General features: G+C 50.3%; 1 protein-coding gene across 2 annotated transcripts in view; it reads right to left on the bottom strand.

Annotated features, from left to right (window-relative positions):
* The window catches only part of SLC25A42 (solute carrier family 25 member 42), a 31,116-nt gene extending 16,146 nt beyond the window's left edge, over positions 1-14,970 (bottom strand). Inside the window, exon 1 of one of the 2 annotated variants that reach the window (XM_084884364.1) lies at positions 14,899-14,970. The gene's annotated coding sequence lies outside the window, so the exon portion shown is untranslated. Of the gene's footprint in view, positions 1-14,856 lie in introns of both variants that reach the window. The other variant, XM_084884365.1, reaches the window with a different exon arrangement.
* Positions 14,971-21,533: the final 6,563 nt, after the last annotated feature.

Raw genomic sequence — 21,533 nt, 5'->3', positions numbered from 1 at the left:
GGCAAAGTACCTATTCACCTCCGTGCTCCTAGGGCCAGCAGGGCCTGGCATAGAGATAGTGACTTTCCTTATCTTTTTAAAAAATATATGTTATTGATTTTTTACAGAGAGGAAGGGAGAGAGATAGAGAGATAGAAACATCCATGAGAGAGAAACATCAATCAGCTGCCTTCTGCACACACCCTACTGGGGATGTGCCCACAATCAAGGTACATGCCCTTGACCGGAATTGAACCTGGGACCTTTCAGTTCACAGGCTGACGCTCTATCCACTAAGCCAAACCGGTTTCAGTGACTTTCCTTATCCTGAAGGAACTCCAGTGGTAAGGGAGGCAGATGCGAGGGTCTGGCTGCAATCAGAGGTCCCCTGAAGGCACCATCAAAACCAAAAGATCCCGGCAGCTACAGAATCCGGGTGAGCTTAAGGGGGTAGACGGAGTGCCTGGGGGTCTGAACCCTGACTGTGTCCGGAGGACAGGGTGGTGTGAGGCGCAGTGGTGTGGCAGTTCAAGGTGGGGTACATGTTCCTGCTGTGTGTCCTGGAACTTGCTGCTCCACTCACTGAGCTGCCCAGCCCTCTGCGACAGCCCAGCCTTCTGAGGGGCACTCAGGGCCTGGAGCCCGAGCAGTGGCCACTAAGGGGAACTCACTCCTTCATTCCTGATGAGAGGACCTCAGACAGGAAGAATGGCACCGTTAGCAGGACCAGGTTGGGAGATCTATGAGTGGGGGCTAAGGGTCCAGGAATCCTCTTGTCTGACATTGGGGGAAATGGTCTAGGAAAGGGAGCCCTAAGGACCACCTTGGCCAATATTTAAAAAGCTGTGATGGGCTGAATAATGGCGCCCAAAGATGTCTGTCCTAAGCCCCTGGACCTGTGAACATGTTATCTACATGGCAAAGGGGATTCTGCAGATGTGATTAAGTTGAAGGTCCTGAGATGGGAAACTGTCCTGGATTATCAGGATGGCCTCAATGTCACCATAAGGTCCTCATGAGGGAGGCAGAAGGGTCAGAATATGTGACAACTGCCCAGCTGATGTGGCTCAGGGGTTGAGCTTTGAGCTGTGAATCAGGAGGTCACAGTTCGATTCTGGTCAAGTGGGCTTAATCCCCAGTGTGGGGTGTGCAGGAGGCAGCCGATCAATGATTCTCTCTTATCATTGATGTTTCTATCCCTCTCTCTCTGAAATCAATAAAAACAGATATTTTAAAAAGTGACAACCGAGGCAGACTTCAGAGATGTGAAGTGCTGGCTGTGAAGGTGGAGGAAGGGCCACTGGCCAGACTGTAACGGTGCCTGTAGAAGCTGGGCAGGCAGGACACAGACTAAACCCTGTCGTCTCTAGGAGAGCATGGTCCTGTTCACCCATTACAGATTCTGACCTCCAGAACTGAAATATTAACCCGTGCTGCTCTCAGTCTCTGCATGTGTGGCAGTCTGTCTTACAGTAGTCATAGGACACTGAGACAGGCTGTCACAAGGAAGAGGTGCAGCTTTTGGGGGTGAGGGCCCCGTGGACAACTCACAGGAGATACAGGGAGGCCGATTCCAGGTCAATGTAAACAATGAAATGCCAGCACAACTGCCTACGGGAGGGTGATCATTCATAATCCTGTGCCAGGCCCTGCTGGCCCCGGGTGCACAGAGGTGAATAGATACTTGCCTGTCTTCATACAGCAAGCAAGACATTCCAGGGAGTGAACACTCTATGGTGGAGGCAAACTAGAGGATGCCTATATGAAGGGGGTTCAGACTTAAGACTGGGTGGCCGGCCCAGCCTCCCTGAGGGGAGGTGTTGGAGCTAAGGCCCCAATAAACAGGGAGTGGGCAGGGAGTGGGCAGTGAGACAAGAAGTGTAAAAGCCCTGGGGCTGGAGCTAGCTGACCAGGAGAGACTGTGGGTTGAGGAAGGCAAGGGTCAGTCTTTTGGGGCTGCAGTGGGGGAGGGGTGCAGCAAGGCAGGGAGGGCCAGAGAGTGAGGTCTCAGGGAGGGGCTCCGGAGTCCCCCCAAGCTCTGCCTGAGATCTGCGGGTGGTGGGGCTGTTTTCTAGGAGGGCAGGCTCAGATGGCACCAATGCGGGAGCAGTAGGCCCCTGTGTGAGGGCCTCCCCCTCAACGGGATTCTCACTCATGACCCTGAGGGATGAGTGGCCTTTGCTCCCCGCCCCCTCCGAACTTCCCAGATGAGAAGAGGTTGTCAGCACTTCTGGAACCACCTGGTCCCATGGCACCACTAGGGAGGGCATGAGAGCAAAACATACAAAGCACCTAAGTTTACTTAAACAGACCCTAAAAACCACCCATGTGGGTCCTGTTCAGGGGTCACTACCTTCAGCCACTCACCCCTGCTTCATCATCCCCTGATAAGAAGGTCACAGTGATCATCCCGATGGTTCCTCGTGGTTCTAGTGGTGGCAGGCCACACCCTGACCCCCTCTTATTCACTGGTCAAGGAAATGTCTCCTTGCACAACTGGGGAGGCACAGTCACAGGGTCAAGGCTGGCTCTGGCCTTCACCAGCTCCTGTGGACCTTGTGGTATCACCTGAAGTGAGGGAGCCAACAAACACAGGATCACGCTCTCTTGACTCATCCTGCCAACGTCTGCCTATACCTGCCCAGAGAACTCAGAGAACCCAGAGCCCTCAGACATGGGAATGCAGACAGGCTGCCACTATGCAAATCAGCCTTCAGGCTCCTGGTGGAATGTGGAGTTACCGTATCACCCAGAAATTCTGCTCCTGGGCGCATGCCAAAATTGAAGACAAGTCTTCCAACAAACCCCTGTACACCAGGTTCACAGCAGCCAGTCACACTCTCAAAAGGTGGAAACAGCCTAAATGCCCATCAGTGGATAAACAGATAAACAAAATGTGGTCCGTCGATACAATGGAATATTACCCAGCCATAATATAAGGAATGAAGCACTGATTCACGCTTCAGTGCTGATGAACCTTGAAAACATCACTCTGAGTGCAAGAAGCCAGACACAAGACTAATGACCCCATCTAGGTGACCCCATCTACTAGTAAGTGAAACACACACACACACACACACACACACACACTAACACAAAGAATGAAGCTTTGACTCATGTTACAACACAGATGAACCTTGAGGATGTTATGCTGAGTGAAATAAGCCAGTCATAAAAGCACAAATAGGGTATGATTCCTACATTAGTAATCAGATTCATAGAAAGTTGAAGCTCTGCTGAAACCGGTTTGGCTCAATGGGTAGAGCATCGGCTTGGGGACTGAAGGGACCCGGGTTCGATTCTGGTCAAGGGCATGTACCTTGGTTGCGGTCATATCCCCGGTGGGGGTGTGCAAGAGGCAGCTGATCGATGACTCTCTCTCATCGATGTTTCTAGCTCTCTATCTCTCTCCCTTCCTCTCTGTACAGAATCAATAAAAATAAATAAAAAAAAGAAAGAAAGAAAGTTGAAGCTCTGAGGGCACTTCTTTTGCCTCTGTAACTTGTTTCCTGAGCCCGTTTCTACTAACCCTATCACTTTCTATTTTCATTTTTTGTTTTAATTTTACTTTATTGTTTAAAGTATTATATATAGTAGTACATATGTCTCCTTTTTCTCCCATAGACCTTCCCCCAGTCTCCCCTACCCCCTGTCACATTCTATTTTATTTTTAAATATATATTTTTTATTGATTTCAGAGAGGAAGGGAGAGGGAGAGATAGAAACATCAATGATAAGAATCATTGATTGGCTGCCTCCAGCACGCCCCCCACTGAAGTGGGGGTGTGGGTGTGGGTGGGGGGGTGTGGATCAAGCTCACAACCCAGGCATGTGTCCTGATTGGAGTCAAACCTGGGACCCTTCAGTCCTCAGGCCAACACTTTATCCACTGAGCCAAACCAGGTAGGGCCCCTGTCACTTTCTAAGTAAACTTTCTCTTATAGTTTGGAAAAAAAGGAAAAGAAAGTAGAAGGGTGGGTGCCAGAAGCTGGGGGAGGGGATGGGAGTTAGTGTTTAATGGTAACAATTTCAGTTTTGCAGGATGAAAAGTCATGGAGATGGATGGTGATGGTTGTATAACACTGTGAATGTACTTAATGCCGCTGAACTGTGCACTTTAAAATGGTTAAGATGGCACATTTTGTGTTGTATATATTTAATCACAATTTAAAAAATTCAAACACCAAAACTCAGCAGTGACAATGAAGATCAGAACGGGGTTACCTTTGATGGTTATGATAGGGAGGGGCAGGGAGGAGCCAATTACAGGCTTAAAAAACTCTGTATCTTGGTCTGGTTACATGTGTGAACATGTGTAACAATTCCTTGAGTTGTACACTCCGGAGTTATTCAGATTTTTGTATGTAAGTTATACTGTAATAAAGGAACTTTTAGCCCTGGCCAGTGTGGCTCAGTTGGTCGAGCGTTGTCCTTATACTGAAAGGCTCCATTCCTGGTCAGGGCACATGCCCAGGTTTCTGGCTCAGGCCCCGATGCATGTGTACAGGAGGCAGCCAATCAATATTTCTCTCTCTCTCTCTCTCTCTCTCTCTCTCTCTCTCTCTCTCTATCTCTATCTCTCGTAAATAAAAACATATAGTTTTTTAAAAGATAATTTTAGACAGGAAGAAAAAACCACCCTCACCTGCCCAGCCCCTCCCAGGCCCTCCCTGAGCACTGTGCTCCTAACTCCCAAGGGACTCCAGTGGCACCAGGGGACAATGTGCCCCAGTCCCTATCACTCACCGTCTTCACCTGTGGAGAACGCTGCTGGTGGTTTTGGCAACGACTACGTTTGCAGGGCTTTTAAGCTGGAAGGTGGGCCACACTCCTAGAGGATGTCCAGCCCCTTTCCTAGAAACAGCACCCTGGGCAGCCCCTACCCTCTATCACCTTGAAGAAGAGGGGCTTATCCTCCCCTTGACTCCATGGTGACCGGGGACTCTGGATAGATCATGAGCTCATACTCCTGGGTTCAGGGTGCTGGGTCCAAAGAGATTTTTGGGAGGGGAGAGGGGAGATTTGGGCCAAGTAAGTCCTCTTCCCCAGGGAGGGGAAGTAGGTCAGCCTGAGGGCAGGGACACAGGGCCTGGAGCAGGGAGGCAATGTCTGTAGACTGGGGATGTCCAAGGACCAAACATGTGGGAAGAACCTGGGCTCTTCCACCCTTGCCCATGAATCCCCCTTTCTGATTCAGCCAGTTCAGGATGGGTTTCCATTTCCTGCAGAAGCCTGACCTGCATATTTCCCTTACCCTCCTCCAGCCCTAGGCAGCATTTCCAACCACAGACACAGCATCCTGTGGCCCCAGTGGGCTCAGCTTCATCACACTCTCCAGGGCACCTTTGACAAGTACCATGAATGAGGACTCAGGTGTGTCTTTCCCAGTGGTGCATAAGAACCAGGGGCCAGCCCAGCTGGTGTGGCTCAGTGGTTGAGCGTTGACCCATGAAGCAGGATGTCATGGTTCGATTCCCAGCCAGGGCACATGCCTAGGTTATGGACTCGATCCCTAGTGTGGGGCATGGAGGGGGCAGCTGATCAATGATTCTCTCTTATCATTGATGCTTCTATCTCTCCTTCTCCCTCTTCCTTCATCTCTAAATCAATAGAAATATATTTAAAGTAAAAAAGGGCCAGGTGCAATGGGTCCACTCCCCCCCAACTTGCCACAGGTGTGTGGCATTTGCAGACCTGCCTGCCCCAGTGAAAATTTACATTTTCACACAATATTTCTGTTCTGGCAGTCTTTCCAGCTGTCAAAGGAAAATCCAAAGTGAAGTGGGGTAAAGTAGGGGACTACTTCAGCGATATAACTGATTCAACAGCATTGTCTAGAAACTGTGAGCCTGGGGTCCCAGGATCTTGGGGAGCTCAGCCTGTGAGCCCCACGCTATAGCCTCTCCTTGTGCATGACTGTCCTAATACATAAGAACCTCGTTTCTTGAACTTAATTTGTCCCAGAAGGCTGTTCGGAAAGCAATTTGTACAAAAATCGAATCATTTTTCCCCATTAGAAATAATGTAAATTCAATCAATCTGCTCCAGACACTCAAATGATTTTGTTTTAACCTTTCTTATATATAGTACATATCTAATGCATAGTTTAATCTATAAATAAACACTTCTTCTCTTAAATCTATCAAACCACCCCTACTAGCCTTAAACGAACTTTTCATATATCACTACCTTCAAAATGCTATCATGGGCTAACTGCTTTTCCTTTATCCAATAAACAAAGTTTTCTGCCTATTCAATTGCCTGTGATTGTGGTTTTGTGAGCACTTTCACTCCCCCTTAGCAATATCAGCACTCTTTATTAAAGTTTTGAAATTGTGCTAATCATCAAAAGCATTCTCTCCTTTGTTGCCTGAGAAACACTTTCTGTCATGCTGAGGTATCAGCATGAAAGGGTTGTCAGGTAAAAAAATTGAAGTTTTGGTCAACAACCGAGATATTTTTTCCTAAGAACTGAATTGAGATGGGAGACACTTGGGAGATGAGGTTTGACTGTATGCGCACGGAGATACACACAAGCACGCATGTGCACACATGTTCATGCCGCACTTCCTTGGAAGTTCTTGCTCAGGGCCGCCGCCCGTGCCAGCTGCGGTGGGAGCCCCGCACAGCAGCGGGCTCCAGCTCTTGGGACATGTTTGCACAAACAGGAGCAATTTCTCGGTTGATGGAGTTTACAAGCAGCTGGGGAACAGATACCCTAATGTCTTGGTAAACTGAAACCAATTAACATCCTATCTGCCTGCTGATAAAGGCCTTTCCTTTTTCCAGTTAATGGGCATTAACTTTCACCTAGGAGAGCTCAAGCATCTTACATAACCGCTGCTCCTTGTTAACTCCAACCCAGCCAGCTGCTGTGTGTTTCTCCTGGCTGCACACACTTCCACACAAACTCTGGTCACTACAGCCCTATGCTACGGTCTCTATGGGTCAGACACACAAGAATCCACATACAAAAAGATCCAGAACATTCTAAGGTTAATCACTATCCTTGGTCCTTGCATTCAGTGAGTACTGCCACACTTGTTGCCAACTGCACTTGGATTAAGTTGAATTAATCTGCTTAACCTAAAACAACCGAGGCACTCAATGGTACTAAGGGGATACACTTATGTAATGGCCGAACCCCAAAAGCCTTGTGTTCTTGCCACGCAGAGCCTAGCATAGCACTTACACTTACTTAATTACTTGCCGGGTGAATGAATTAATTCCCTGGACACACCAAGTTCTGTTTTGGCTACACTCCCTTTCTATCTGGCAAACGCCTCTGCATTCTTCAAAGCCCATCCTAAATATTCTGGCCACATCTCCCCAAAGTTGTTCTGTCCTTCACCGAACACCGCATAGTTCCCTGCCACTTTTCATTTGCTTCCCCTGCTAGGCTGGGGGTCCCAGGAAGGCCTGGGCCTGGGTCATGCTCAGAGTGCATGCCTAGCCAGGAGGCAGAGACATACGCCCGTAGACTTCATCCTGTCCCAGGAAGGGCACCTCCTCAATCTGCCTCTTTCCCCAAGCAGGAGCCCATCCAGGCTTCTCGCCATGCCATGCTGGTGTTGTGAGAAGGCAGGTTTCAGTGTGTAACTTTGAATTAAACGTCTCTGGACCTCGGTTTCCCAATATGTCACTATCTTCCCAGGCTGGTGCTGCTGGAGTGGGGCACAGGTACCACTGAGAACTGTTTTGCCTAATAAGGAGTCAGAGGGGATGGGAGGGAGCCCACAAAACACCACCAATCTCCCAGCTCTCACCATCCAGCAGAGCACCAACCTCTGGAATCCAGCCTCCTAACTCTCCCTCCTCCAGGTTCATCTCTCCAAACTGTTGAACTAACTTGGACAGCAGTGCCACACTGCCCATCAAAAGGAAGCCCCTGTTACCCGCCAAGCCCTCCACCACATCATCCTCACTACCCAGCACACAGTGGTACAATCTCTGACCGACATTCAGGCCTGGCCATCATTTGGCTCTGGCCAATGTACTCCAAAAAACGGGCTGTGAGAAGCCCCCAAAACTGCTCATTCTTCAAGGCCTGGTTCTTATGCACCCCCTTGCCAGATGGAGGATAGTCCAGCCACAGGCTGAAGTCTGACCAGCAGTGGGTAGCATCTCTCCATAGTGCTACAAGCCAGGAGTACCACCCTGTCCCCTCCCCTCTCATGGCCACACGGATTTGCCAACAACAGGGTAGGGGGAGGGTCTCCCACATTCTCCCGGCACTGACCTATTCCACCAGGTGTTTCCAGGAGTGCCTGTCCCGGAACCTCTGGGGACATCTGTACAGGACTCCTACTCCCCATCCCAGACTGAAGTCAGAGCCACCAGAGTGAGGCCCAGGAATTCGGGGGAGACACACTGGGCTGACAAATACTGAAGACCTAGTAGGTCTTGGGTCAGCATGGCTGTCACTACCCTGATTCATCCTGCAGCAAAGGCACAGGGCTGGAGAGGGAGCAGCAGCTCTGGTATCAGCAGGGCACATTTCATCATGGAGCCTTGAAACCCTTCTCAAGCATGGTCTCCAGTCCAGGTACCCAAGTCACAGCGGGGAAGGCACAGGCCATTGGAGGTTCTGAGCCCTAGGTCTGCTGACCACTCCAGTCCACAGTGGCTTCAGCCTGAGCACTCTCCTCTGCTGGCTTTTCCTGCCTCTCTCCTCAGCGTCACAGACCACATCCCGCTCAGGACCCTCTTGGGCTTCCCAAGCCCTTAGCTTTCTCCTGGAGTCACGTGTCCAGGCTCGTTCATTCCCTCTGCTCACAACATCTTGCCATCCTTAATGGCTTAGATCTTGGGGAACCTTCCTGGACCCCTGAATTAGTGCCACAGCCTCTGATCAGGACCAATCAATGACAGTGCCTTAACCACTTAATGCCCTAACCACGTACCCTTCCCTTCTGAGCCGCAGTGTGTCTGCTTCCTCTGCACCTGTCCCGAGTCCTGGTACACAAATATTTAGATTGCAGAATGAGGCTTTGAGTTTGCTCTACCCCTGGAGGCCATACCGATGGCAGCATCTGAGTTTAACAGCAACTGAAAGCACAGTACTACAGCTCTTTGCTTGAATTGAGACAGACCACACCTGTCTGGGCTCCTGTCTGGGCTTCCCCATGTGTCTCTGGGCAAAAAGCCTCCTCAAACCTTGGTCTCCTTTCTGGGAGGACCTAGGACCAAGCTATCAGTCCAGTAGGTACTTGCCAAGGGGTAACGAAGGGCAAAACTGAGCTGTATACTTTTACTTCTCCGGGTCCTTATTAGCTCTGGGCAGATGCCCCAACCTGAGGGAAGCGAGTTGGGTGATCAAGGGAGCCCACAGGGGCTGCCCACAGGGGCTGCCCACAGGGGCCATCTGAAGGGGCTGCGGAATGTGCTATGACCCTGCTGGCCTCACCTTGCTGGAAACAGCAGAGGCAGCTGGACAAGCACTTCCTCGGATAACGCTCTGATGAAAATGCTGGCTTCCTAGCTGTAGGGGTTAAATTGGGTCCCACAAAGGTCATATCCACCCAGAATTCCAGGAGGTGGCCTTATTTGGAAATAGGGTCTTTGCAGATATAAGTAAGGATTTTGAGATGAGATCATCCTGGATTCAGGGTGGGCCCTGAATCCAATGACTGGTGTCCTTAGAGCACACAAACACACAAGAAAGAAGGCCTATGGATATGGAGGCAGAGATCAAGGTGATAGGGCTGCAAGCTAAAAACCCAAGGGTTGTGAGCAGCAGCCAGAAGGCAGGATGGATTCCCTCAGGGCCCTCAGTAGGAACCAGCCCTGCTGTCTTAATCTATTTGGGCTTATGTAACAGAATAGCACAGGGCTTATAAACCACAGAAATGTACTTATCATAGTTATGGAGGCTAGAAGTCCAAAGCCAAGGCTCTGACAGACAGTGACTGTCTTCTCACTGGGTCCTTCCATGGTAGAAGGGTCTAGAGTACTCTCTGGGGTCTCTTTTCTAAGGCCACTACTTCTCATCACCTAATTACCTCCTGATACCATCATATTGAGATTAGGTTTCAACATATAAATTTTTAAAAATATATATTTTATTGATTTTTCACAGAGGAAGGGAGAGGGATAGAGAGCTAGAAACATCAATGAGAGAGAGACATCGATGAGCTGCCTCCTGCACACCCCCTACCGGGGATGTGCCCGCAACCAAGGTACATGCCCTTGACTAGAATCGAACCTGGGACCTTTCAGTCCGCAGATCGACGCTCTATCCACTGAGCCAAACCGGTTTTGACTCAACATATGAATTTTTAAAAATATATTTTTACTAGAGGCCCAGTGCACGGGTGGGGTCCCTCAGCATGCCTGCTGATTGGGCTGATCAGGGCCAGCCAGCCACCTGGCCATCAGGGGTGAGCGGGAGGGGAGGGAGAGTGGAAGGCTGGCCAGCCATGGGAGGTTGGCTGTGGGAGCACACTGACCACCGGAGGGAAGCTCCTGTGTTGAGCTGTCTGCCCCCTGGTGGTTGTTTGGTCATTTGGTTGCTTAGGTTTTTATATATATAGATTGATTTCAGAGAGGAAGGGAGAGGGAGAGAGGGATAGGAACATCAATGATGAGAGAGAATCATAGATTGGCCACCTCCTGCATGCCCCACACTGGGGATCAAGCCAGCAACCCAGACATGTTCCCTGACTGGGAATCAAATCATGACCTCCTGGTTCATAGGTCGAAGCTCAACCACTGAGCCACACCAGCCAGCTCAACACATGAATTTTATTTTATTTTTTAAAATATTTTTTTGTTTATTTCAGAGAGGAAGGGAGAGGAAGAGAGTCTTAGAAACATTGATGCTGAGAGAGAATCATTGATTGGCTGCCTCCTGCACGCCTCCTACTGGGGAACAAGCCTGCAACCAGGGCATGTGCCCTTGACCAGAATCGAACCTGGGACCCTTGAGTCTACAGGCTAACACTCTATCCTATCCACTGAGCCAAACCAGCTAGAGCAACAACATATGAATTTTAAGGGAAGACACAAATTCAGTCTATAGCCCCTGTCAACACCTTGATTTTGGCCTTCTGGCCTCTACAACTATGACAGAATAAAATTCTGTTGCTTTAAGCTACCCAGTTTGTGGTAATTTGTTACAGTTACCCCAGGAAACATGGCAGAGTCTCTGAGACCAAACCAGCTAATGCTGGCTTGTCCCTTGGCTAGTGACCTGTCTCTGGCCCTGAGGTCACTGCTCTCCTCTCTGGACCTCAAGGGCACTCTCCTGGCAGAACTTCAGCATAAAACTTGGCTTCTGGGGAACTCTGTTGAGACCCTGAAGTCCCAGCACTCAGCTGAAGCAAAAGGTACTCAGTGAAGAAGGGGAAAAAACAAAACGTTGACAAGTGTATTTTAAAAATAGCACAGTGACACAGTGACCAGGGAGGGGCTGCGGGACACGGGAGTCACTCTCATTCTTGAGCTGCGTGTTAGTTTCATTATTCTTTCTACCTTGGTTCTTTCCCTGTGTACACTATATACTTTTTATTAAGCAATAAGAAAACCCAAACAAGCCCGAATAAAACTCAAAGAAGCTAATATCTTTGATGCTCACAGTGTTCCTCTGATGTCCAAGTGCCAAAATAGAAGAGAACAAAAAAATAAGGTAGCGTGTGGGAAAAGGCCTGACCTCAGTCTGATGACACCCTCCACCAGGCGCCAATGATGGGCAATTGCCAACAACTGAACAGCTTCCCAAACAGATTTAGCATTTGACTTCTCTCAATCGCATCTGATGTCTTTATTCTTTTGCTGGATCCAAGTGGGGGAAAAATTTAGCTACACAGTTATTCTAGCCAACTGTTCTTTCAAGGTACCTCATGCTTGTCAAGGTACCTTGTGCCAACATCTCAGGATGCCCTCCTGGGACTCCGGGCGATGCCCCGTTAAGCACAAGATTTCCTTCAGAGCTTTGCAGAGTAGGAACTTAAGTATGTCTTGGGTTGAATTATACTCTAACTGTGAAAGAGAAACATAAATCTATCCTTAAATACCACCACATGGGCCACGATCCCTAAGAGATGTACAGGAAGCAAAGAAGCAACATTCCAAAGGATCGTTTGGGCTATTTATTTTACCTATCAGATTGGAGACAGAATACTTGACAAAAAACAAACAAACAAACCCCCCCCCCACACACACACACACAAAACAGCCTGGCTACTGGAGGAAAAAACAGGCATTCCAACTTTACAGCTGAGAGTGAGAGACTGGACATCTCTGGAAGAACATTAACCATTTTAATGGACATGCCCTTTGGCCTGCCACTCCTAGGAAGTTGTTGCATTGAATGTAAGCTGCATGAAGTCACAGGTTTCAAATGCCTGCACCACACATGTTCACTACATATTTGCTCACACATGAATCTATTTGTTCAGTGCAGCTTGGTTTGTAAAAGAAAATGTGAATGACATCTTGGTAAAAAAAAAACAAAAACAAAAAACAACAACACACACACACAATTGGATATATAATCAACATACCCATTTGATAAAATCGGATGCAAATTTACCAGTGGTTTGAAAGGGGCAGAGGATATACTCCCTCCTCTCTCCCCTGCCCCCTCCCCCAACATAGATTATCTCTGAAGGAAACAGAAGAAATTAACCATGGTGCCTCTGAAAGGGGATGGGGTTCAGGTATGGGAAGACCTGCCTATTTTACTGTCTGCCCTTTTTGACTGTGTGTTCGACCAGAGGTCGACCAGGGGATGGGGCTGGCCCATCAACCACCCGTGGCCCCCTGCCCCCACTGGCCCCAGCCCAGCTGGCCCTCACCCGTGCACAAATTTATGCACTGGGCCTCGTGTGTGTGCGTGTGTGTGTATAGAGAGAGAGTATGTGTACAGTATATGTATGTATAAATTTGTGTATATGACCCTGGCCGGTGTGGCTCAGTCGGTTGGAGCCCTGTCCAGTGCACCAGAAGGTCCGGGTTCAGCTCCCGGTCAGGGTACAGGTCTGGTGCAGGTTCAATCCCAGTTAGGGCATGTTTGGGAGGCAACCAATTGATGTGCCTCTCTCACACTGATCTTTCTTTATCTCCCCCCCCCCCTTCTCCTGTCTCTGAAATCAATTAAAAAAATTTGTAATTAAATGTACATCACATTTATATCTGTTTATAACAACATCTACAAATACACATACACAGATTTTAAATAACTCCTTTTGAATTTGAACAGAAAACTCCAACAGCTTCAGCTTCAGGAGAAGCTGAAAGTGACATGACCCTCTGGAACATTCCAGCAACATCTTTGCAGGGAGAGAAAGGGTGGGACCCAGTCAAAGCGGGGAGAGTGGTCCCGTAAGAGGCTCTATGCAAGCCTGCCAGGAAAGGGCACCTTATTGCTTTTGTTTTTTAACAACAAAGCCTCAGTCTCCTCTGCTGCACACAGGCAAATCATACTCCCAGGATTGAAAAGTCCCAGAAAAATCATTTTCCCCAGCACCACACCGGGTTCCAGTTTAGCAGTTTAGCTCCAACTGTAGCATTAGCTTTCTCACTCTGAAGAGTGTTTGCTTACTCTGGATGCATCGGCTTTGAGGGTCCAAGGAGCTCCATTGGATCAAGGAGGGGCTTTAGTTTGCAAGAGTGGGGGCCAGAGGCCCTGCCACTTCCTACCAAGTGACCTTGCTAGAGGCAGCACCCCAGGTATTGAAGCCGCACCCAGCACCCCCATTCCCAACCCAGGACTGGCAGACTCATTTTCCAGCTCAGTCTTTCTGGACCCAAAGTCATGACGCCTGAAGAACAGCTGCAGAGAGGGTGGGGGTCCCCTCCCCTGCCAATCTTCGGAAATAAACACAACAGATGGGCAAAAACGGCGGAAGTCCACAGAGAAGGATTAGTAATGCTCAGGAAGCAGTGGGCTCTGCCTCCCCAATTCAAGTCACTTTAGGTTTGTTAAATTAAATTAAAATGGAAATAATTCTGGTTTTGTCTGGGATGGGATTATTCTAAGTCCATAAATCACTTACTAGACTACCATAAGTGAAAAGGCAGTATGCGAGTGGGCTTTTCTGGAGGGTGGGGGTGCAGTGATCCTCAGATTTCCAGGTTTGGAATGTTGGGGGGGGGTGGTGTTTTGAGGATTAGAGAGGGAGGCAAACACAGGAGCATGTAGAACAAAGTACCTGCAGGTGCACTGACTGGGGGTGTGAAGCGACTGGACTATTGCTTAGGGGCACAGGACAGGTAGTGTGTGTGTGTGTGTGTGTGTGTGTGTGTGTGTGTGTGTGTTGGGGGGGGGGGGGAGACTGAGGGCCCTGAAGGGAAAGGCTGTGAGAGAGGCACAGACCTGGATGTCAGCAAAGTCAGTGAAGAGATGCCAGTGGGCCCAGATGTTAGTGGAGGGCCCTGAGCTTGAGGTCACGGGCTCAGGTGTTGGTGTGGGAGTGCAGGCCCAGCTGTGGAGGCGGGGTAGAGTGGAGTGTAGGAGGAGACAGCTCCGAGTGTGCGGCATTATCAAAAGATACAGTCTCAGGAGATGTGGGAGGTGCCCATTAGTGGGGCGCGGTCAGGTATGTGAGGGGACCGTAAGTGGGAGCACAGACTCAGTTGCATGTAGACCTAGCTGTGCTGGGCGCCTGGGGACGCGGCCCCGGAGGATGTCAGCGAGGAGGACAGTCTCAGGTGTATTGGGGGGTGGGGGGGACGGGACTCAAAGAGAACTGACGCGGTGTCAGGTGTGCGTGGGCTGACGGGAGGGTGTCAGATACGGCTATGGGGCCCCCAGAGCACACCAGACGCGGGGGGGGGGGGGGGGAGCTTGGTACTCTCCTTGCCCCCGTGACGCGGTCATTCCCACCTCTCCCACCCCCACCCAGGACCCATGACTGGGCCGTGCCTCGCCCTGACCTCCGACGCCTGCGCCGCCGCGCGCCCCCCGCGCCCGCTCACCGGCTGGGAGGCGTCGCTGTCACCGCCGCCGCTGCCGCCTCCAGACACCACAACTCCGCCTCGCGTACCCCTCCTGCGCGCGCTGCGGGAGGGGTCCATGACGCGCTCCGATTGGCTGTGCGATGACCAATCAGAGCTGGAGGTGGCAATGATTGGTGGGAATAAAGCAGACGGACAACCCCTAAAGCCAATCGCTGCGGGGGTACAGGCGGGACTGTTGTGAGACTCGGAGTGTCAAGGGTGGTCCCGCCCAGCAGAGGCCGGCGAGAATTGGAGCGCCGGCAGAAGACAAGCAGCCCTGACGACCAATCGCTGGGGAACAAGAGCGGGGCTCCGAAGTGGCTGGAGCAAGTGGCTCCAGTAAAACAGAGGGAGTAGCCTGAAGGGCGACGAGGATTGGCTGTGAAGCCTAAGGGTAGGGCGGCCAGCCGCTGGGGCCGTGGGCGGTGTGCCACGGGTGGAGCTCGAGTGTGCAAGGTGCAGTCAGGCCCGGAGCATGGCGGCTAGAGGTGCCCTCCTATGCCCCACATGAAGTCCCCTGAGACTGTGGAGTGAACGTGGGCCATTTCGGCGGAAGGACTCCCTATTATTCCGCTGCAAACGACAGGGAAAGGGTGAACTCGCTGGAGTTCACTGAGGCTGGCATTCTGCGGCACCGGGTTGGTGTTGTAAAGACGTGGAAAGAAGTGGAATTCTACTCGTGCATTTTGTGATTTTCTGGAAGTGTTGGATTTTTTTCGAGCAGCTTTCTGTCCCCCGACCCAATGGCATCCCAGTCTGTCCCTGCTATAAACCTTTGTAATTTTTAAAAATATATATATTTTATTGATTTTGTACAGAGAGGAAGATAATAATAGTTAGAAACATCGATGAGAGTCATCCATCAGCTGCCTCTTGCACACCCCCTACTGGGGATATGCCTGCAAGCTAGGTAACATGCCCTTGATCGGAATCAAACCCGGGACCCTTCAGTCCCCAAGCCGACGCTCTATCCATTGAGCCAAATCGGTTTCGGCAACCTTTGTAATCTTAACCACAATCCCACGACCCCCCTTTACAGAAACCAGAGCATACGGAGGTCAAGCTCCTTGCCCAACACCACAAGGCACTTCGGTGGCTGGATCTGGGTGTGAATCCAGCAGTCTGCTTTGGATTCAGTGTCAAAGAATAGCTCCGGAGGCCTGAGAGACTTGGGTTCCAGTTCCTGTTCAACCATTGACCCACCCACCGCACAGCCTTGGGCACTTTGAGCCTGTTTCCTCATTGCACAATGATTCTTACACCTGGAGAATTCATATTCCAGCCCTTGCCTTGATCCTCTGGTGAATGCCTTTGACCCATAAGAGGTCACAACAGGCCTGTGAGCCTCAGCTTCTCTGTGAGGTGTGATTCATGGAATTCTTTGCAGTCAGACACCAGCAGTTTAGGAAGCCATCTGTCATCCAGTGCTCTGCTGTCACTGGCACTTCCCCCAACCCACCTGCTCTTTGATTCCCTTTGAATCTCCAGTATAGAGAGGGTTACAAATGTTCCCAGATACTGGCTCTTACTACAGCAGGTTCAGGTTGGGGTTGGTGGGAATTCAGTTCAGAACCAGAAGTCCTGGGAGGGAGCAAGGCTGAGCTAAGCCTTAGTAAGGGCTCACATTTCAGGGTGGTACTAGCCGCTGTAAGTGCTTAATCCATGACGTCTGTTGGAGGAAATGGCTGGGGCTCATACTACAGGAAGTCACTAGCTCAAGACCACCATCTGACTTACGATATTCCCATAACCCTGCCTCCCCTCCCTTCCATACCTCCTCACTGTGGTTAGCTTCCCTGAAACTTCAAGACCCTGGTCTCCATTCTGCCCTCCAGAGAAAAGGAAGAACCAGGGTCTGCCGAACACCTACTGAAGTGTCAGGTCCTTGCCAGGCTTTCCCAAACACCATGTCACATGCCTTCCAGATGGGGGTGACAGTGCCCACTTTGCAGACAAGAAAACCTAACCTCATGTAACAAATGTTCCTTGCTGGAAGGCGCAGGGCTGGGTTTGATCCCTGTTTGTTTGTTTTTTTTATATATTTTATTGATTTTTTTTTGCCCCCCTCCCTCCCTCCCACACATACTCTCCCTCCCCAGAGTTTTATGTCCATTGGTTGTACTTATATGCATGTTGATCCCTGTTCTTTTTGACTTGCTGGCCACAGGATCTTCAGCAAATGACTTAAACTCCCTGCCTCAGTTTCTCCAACTAACTTCCAGGGTTGATGGCAGCATTAATGAATTGAATTGAAGTAAAACTCAAATGCATTGGTCTGCAGTGAGAACTCATTGAGCATCTGTGATGGACAAATTGTTCTTAGGGACTCTGTTTCCTTTTTTATAAATAGCCCTTTATGGAATGTGGATATAGACCAACTATGAGTGTAATCTGCCACCCGAAGAGGGAGAAATTAATGCTGAAGGAGTCCTCACAGTATCCATCTGCCAAGCTCTGTGAGGGAAGCAGCAAGCTCCTGGAAAGTCCCATGGTGCTCCCCAGGGACAGTGCCAACTGAGGCAAGGGTCAGGCAGCGTCCTAGCACCCAGCTGCTCCTTCTAGTGCCAGAAATACTGGCTGTGCTCTGGCTTCTGTTTGCTTGTCAGCAAGCTGGCACCACCCAACCTTCCTCTACCCTTCCAACAATGACAGGCAAAGCCCCTTGGCATCAGCAACTGGTAGATACCCCACCATGGGCACCTTGGTTGTGACTGGCCAGCGTGCTCAGGATGCTAGGTCTTCTGAGCTGGCCTCGCTGGCCCTGGGCAGGCCACTCCCTCTTTGTCCCCTAGTTCCCTCTACTTCTCTGGGATCTCAGGAATCATCTTTCACACCAGCAATGAACTAGGCTTAGGGACAAGGCTTAATCAACCGAGATCAGAGAGCCAGGTTAGGTCAGGTTAGCAACACTGGCAACAGAGGAGTGGCAGAGGCAGGCAGAACTGGGTTCTTATCCTGCTTCGGCCCTCCAAATGCCAGTGAGTCTATTTCTCATCTGGAAAAATGGGGTTTACAGGCTATGCCTCTCAGAAATGTTTACAACCAAGGGACACGATAGTGACTACAGCCACGTCTGACTGGTCTCAAGGCAATCTCAGTCTCTCAGAGGCTCTGAGAGTCCAACCACTCATCCAAGAGCACCAGCAACAGAGGCACAGCCCAGACATGCTGGCACCTCCCTTGCAGTCATGTACCCCTCAGCCCACGTTTTTTTGTTGTTTTTTTTAAAATGTATTTTATTGATTTTTTACAGAGAGGAAGGGAGAGGGATAGAGAGCTAGAAACATCCATGAGAGAGAAACATCGACCAGCTGCCTCCTGCACGCCCCCCACCGGGGATATGCCTGCAACCAATGTACATGCCCTTGACCGGAATCGAACCTGGGACCTTCCAGTCCGCAGACCAACGCTCTACCCACTGAGCCAAACCAGTTTTGGCCCTCAGCCTACATTTTGATGTCATCAGCAAGGTCATGGAGTACCCCTTGGGGAGGAAGGGTGCTGTGCTGGGCCTTGCAGGGAACTATGGCCCAGTGCTGTGACAAACAGTCCGTTTTCAGTTGAGTCGGCCAAGGCTAACCAAGGCCAAGGTGGCAGTGCAGAGACTAGAATCTAGGCATGGCCAACTTCTGGGAAATGTGGTCTTCAGCTGGACATGGGATAACCAGGCCGAGGACATCTAAACAGTCCCTAAGTGCACCCCCCGAAGACACCCATTTCCTCTGGCTAAGGTGGGAAGAACTGATAAATGGGAGCCACCCAGCCCCAAAAGGCCTGAAGCTGTAGAAAAGCTGGCAAAGAGCCCAGGAATGGGCCCTGGGCTGTGCGGGAGGCCTCCTCTCCAACTGCCCTATGTACTTATTCACTTACTCAGGTGTATGTTCAGAAATGTTTACACAAGCTGGAGCAGAGTGAGGAAAACGGGAGCCTACTCACACAGAGTGGGGGACAAACAGGAAAACATAAAAACAAGGGGACCTCAGATAGTGTCAGAGGTCAGAGGCAGAGCCCAAGGGACGATGGGGCTGGGAAAGGGAGAGGACAGAGGGAAGGGTACTCCAAAAGGAGGGCAAAGGCTCTGAGGTGAACAGGGTTGTGTGGCTGGAATCATGATTAAAGGAGAGCAAGAGGAAGATGAGGGTGGGAGTGAGCAGGACATGGAGTGCAGTTTGGTTTTATGGGGAGGCCCATGGGGAGCCACAAGCAGACTGAAAGCTGATCTGGGGCAGGAATCACAGGGCAGCACTCAGGCATCCTCAGAAACTGGCTGGCAGCATCCACCCTTCCACTCACCCCTACCCCACTCCTGACCATGTGACAGATGAAGTAACATAAGGGTTACAGGGCCTGAGGATTCCCCAAGGTCACAGTGTTATAGGCATTTAGACAGACATGAGCAGAGCAAGGATAATGGATCAGGTACAGGAGGTCACCAAGACCAAAAGCCCTGGGTGCCTAGCAAGGGGCAAAACTAGGAAAATCATGACCTCACCCCCAAGGTAACCTTTCCTTCCCTAGCATATGGCTAGTCATATGGTTTAGACCCCCTGACCTTTTCCTTCTTAAAGATAACATCTAGCCGAAACCGGTTTGGCTCAGTGGATAGAGCGTCAGCCTGCGGACTGAAAGGTCCCGGGTTCGATTCTGGTCAAGGGCATGTACCTTGGTTGCAGGCACATCCCCAGTAGGGGGTGTGCAAGAGGCAGCTGATCGATGATTCTCTCTCATCGATGTTTCTAACTCTCTATCCCTCTCTGTAAAAAATCAATAAGATATATTATTAAAAAAAAAAAAAAGATAACATCTAGGCCTCAGTTGTATTTCAGCTCGCAGCTCACAATGGCAGCAAAATCAGACAAGTGACACCATGGCTGCCTCAGGACCAGTTGCACTGACTTCTGATAGCCTGCCCAGGTGCCAACCATCAGTGGTGACCAGGACCCTGGAAGAGCACACCTGGAAAGCTGATGAATGCCTCCCCAGAGACCGCGCCTAAGATTCCCACCTGCAAGAGATAAATACCTTCAATGCAAAGGACCCAACTCATGCTCTCAAGAGGAGCATGCCTGTGCCACTCCCTTCCCCCTCTCCTTCCTCCACAGGCACATATTCCCTAAACTCTAAGGGACCCCACAAGATTTGCAACCAGGGTAGCATGGGCAGCAGCAGCTGGTGCTGGGCAAACTCCCTGAACTTGTCTCCAAGGCCCCCTTTTCTGACTTCCCAGGGAGCCAAAGCAGCCCAGCCTAGACTCTCCTGTTGCTTCTACTCTATTCTTCCTTGTTTCACTGTCCTGAGTGTGTTTTTGCTGCAGCCAACAAATTCTTGCTTGCTTTGCTGCATTGTGTCTCTTGCTTGAAATATTTCCTTCAAATAGATAAGAACTGAAGTCTTGTCTCGCTGGTAACAGAAGGACTGTCCCAAGGTCACATATTTGGCTGAACCAGAAATCAAAGTCAGGGCAACCTAGAGCAGGCAGGGATCCTTCTACATCCTTGCCAAGTCCCTGGTGAGGGGAGATTGGGGCAGGGTACTGGGGCAGAGGGTCATGTCAGCCCAAATGAGCAGGCAGGGTTCGTCCAGCTGGGGGCAGGGAGATTTGGACACCACAGGGAGGTGCAGCCAGGGTGCTGACCTCACAGCTATTTGTATTAGCCAATTTCCATGGAAACCAGGAGCCTTCTGGGAAAGGGGCTTGAACTGATGTCAAGAGTGGAAATGAGTCCCACCTCAGGCTAGGGGAAGTGAATGACCAGTAGAGGAGCGTACTCCGAGCCCACCAGGGTCTTGAGGTTACTCTGACCCTGACCAGGCCATTAGGAATGCATGAGCTCCCCTATCCGGTTTGGCTCAGTGGAAAGAACACCGGCCTGCAGACTCAAGGGTCCTAGGTTCGATTCCGTTCAAGGGCATGTACCTTGGTTGTGGGCCCATCCCCAGTAGGAGGTGTGCAGGAGGCAGCTGCTTCATGTTTCTCTCTCATTGATGTTTCTAACTCTCTATCCTTCTCCCTTCCTTACTGTGAAGAATCATTTAAAAATACATTTAAAAATATATTAAAATAAAACCTCTCTCGGTCCCTGGGTGCTGGAGCCATTTAAAAAAAAAAAAAAAAGGAATGCATGAGCTGCCAGATGACCACAAGATGCCCCCCGAGTGTGACTGTAGAGAAAGCTGGGGTCTGCCAGGCACCAGTGCCTGGGGACCCAAGAACTCTTTGGAGATGTAGTGGGCATCAGGGTACCAAAAGTGATGTCTATCTTACAGATGGGGAAACAGATTCAGAGAGAGAAGGCAGGCTGCCCAAGCCACTTAGCAAGCAAGGATCTCAATGTAGTCAGGAGGGGGAGTGCAAGAGTGTCCTCCTGGGTGACCAAGGTGAAGCTAAGACAATCAGGCACCTCCCATGTCTCAGCTCTGCTCCAACATTGAGATGAGCTCTCTATCCCCCCACCCCCTCATACACACACTCCCTGTTTTATGGAGGAACAAATCAAAGCTCAGAGAGGTTACATCACTTACTGCAGTCCACATAGTTGAACTGGGGTTGGATGCTAAGCAATTCAGCTCCCCAAAGAGATGCACACTCAGAAGCAGCAACCTAGTTGGTTGCA

The sequence above is a fragment of the Pipistrellus hanaki genome (genome assembly GCF_964339955.1).
Source record: "Pipistrellus hanaki genome assembly, chromosome: 5".
NCBI lineage: Eukaryota > Metazoa > Chordata > Mammalia > Chiroptera > Vespertilionidae > Pipistrellus > Pipistrellus hanaki.
This window is presented reverse-complemented; position numbering and strand designations above follow the sequence as displayed.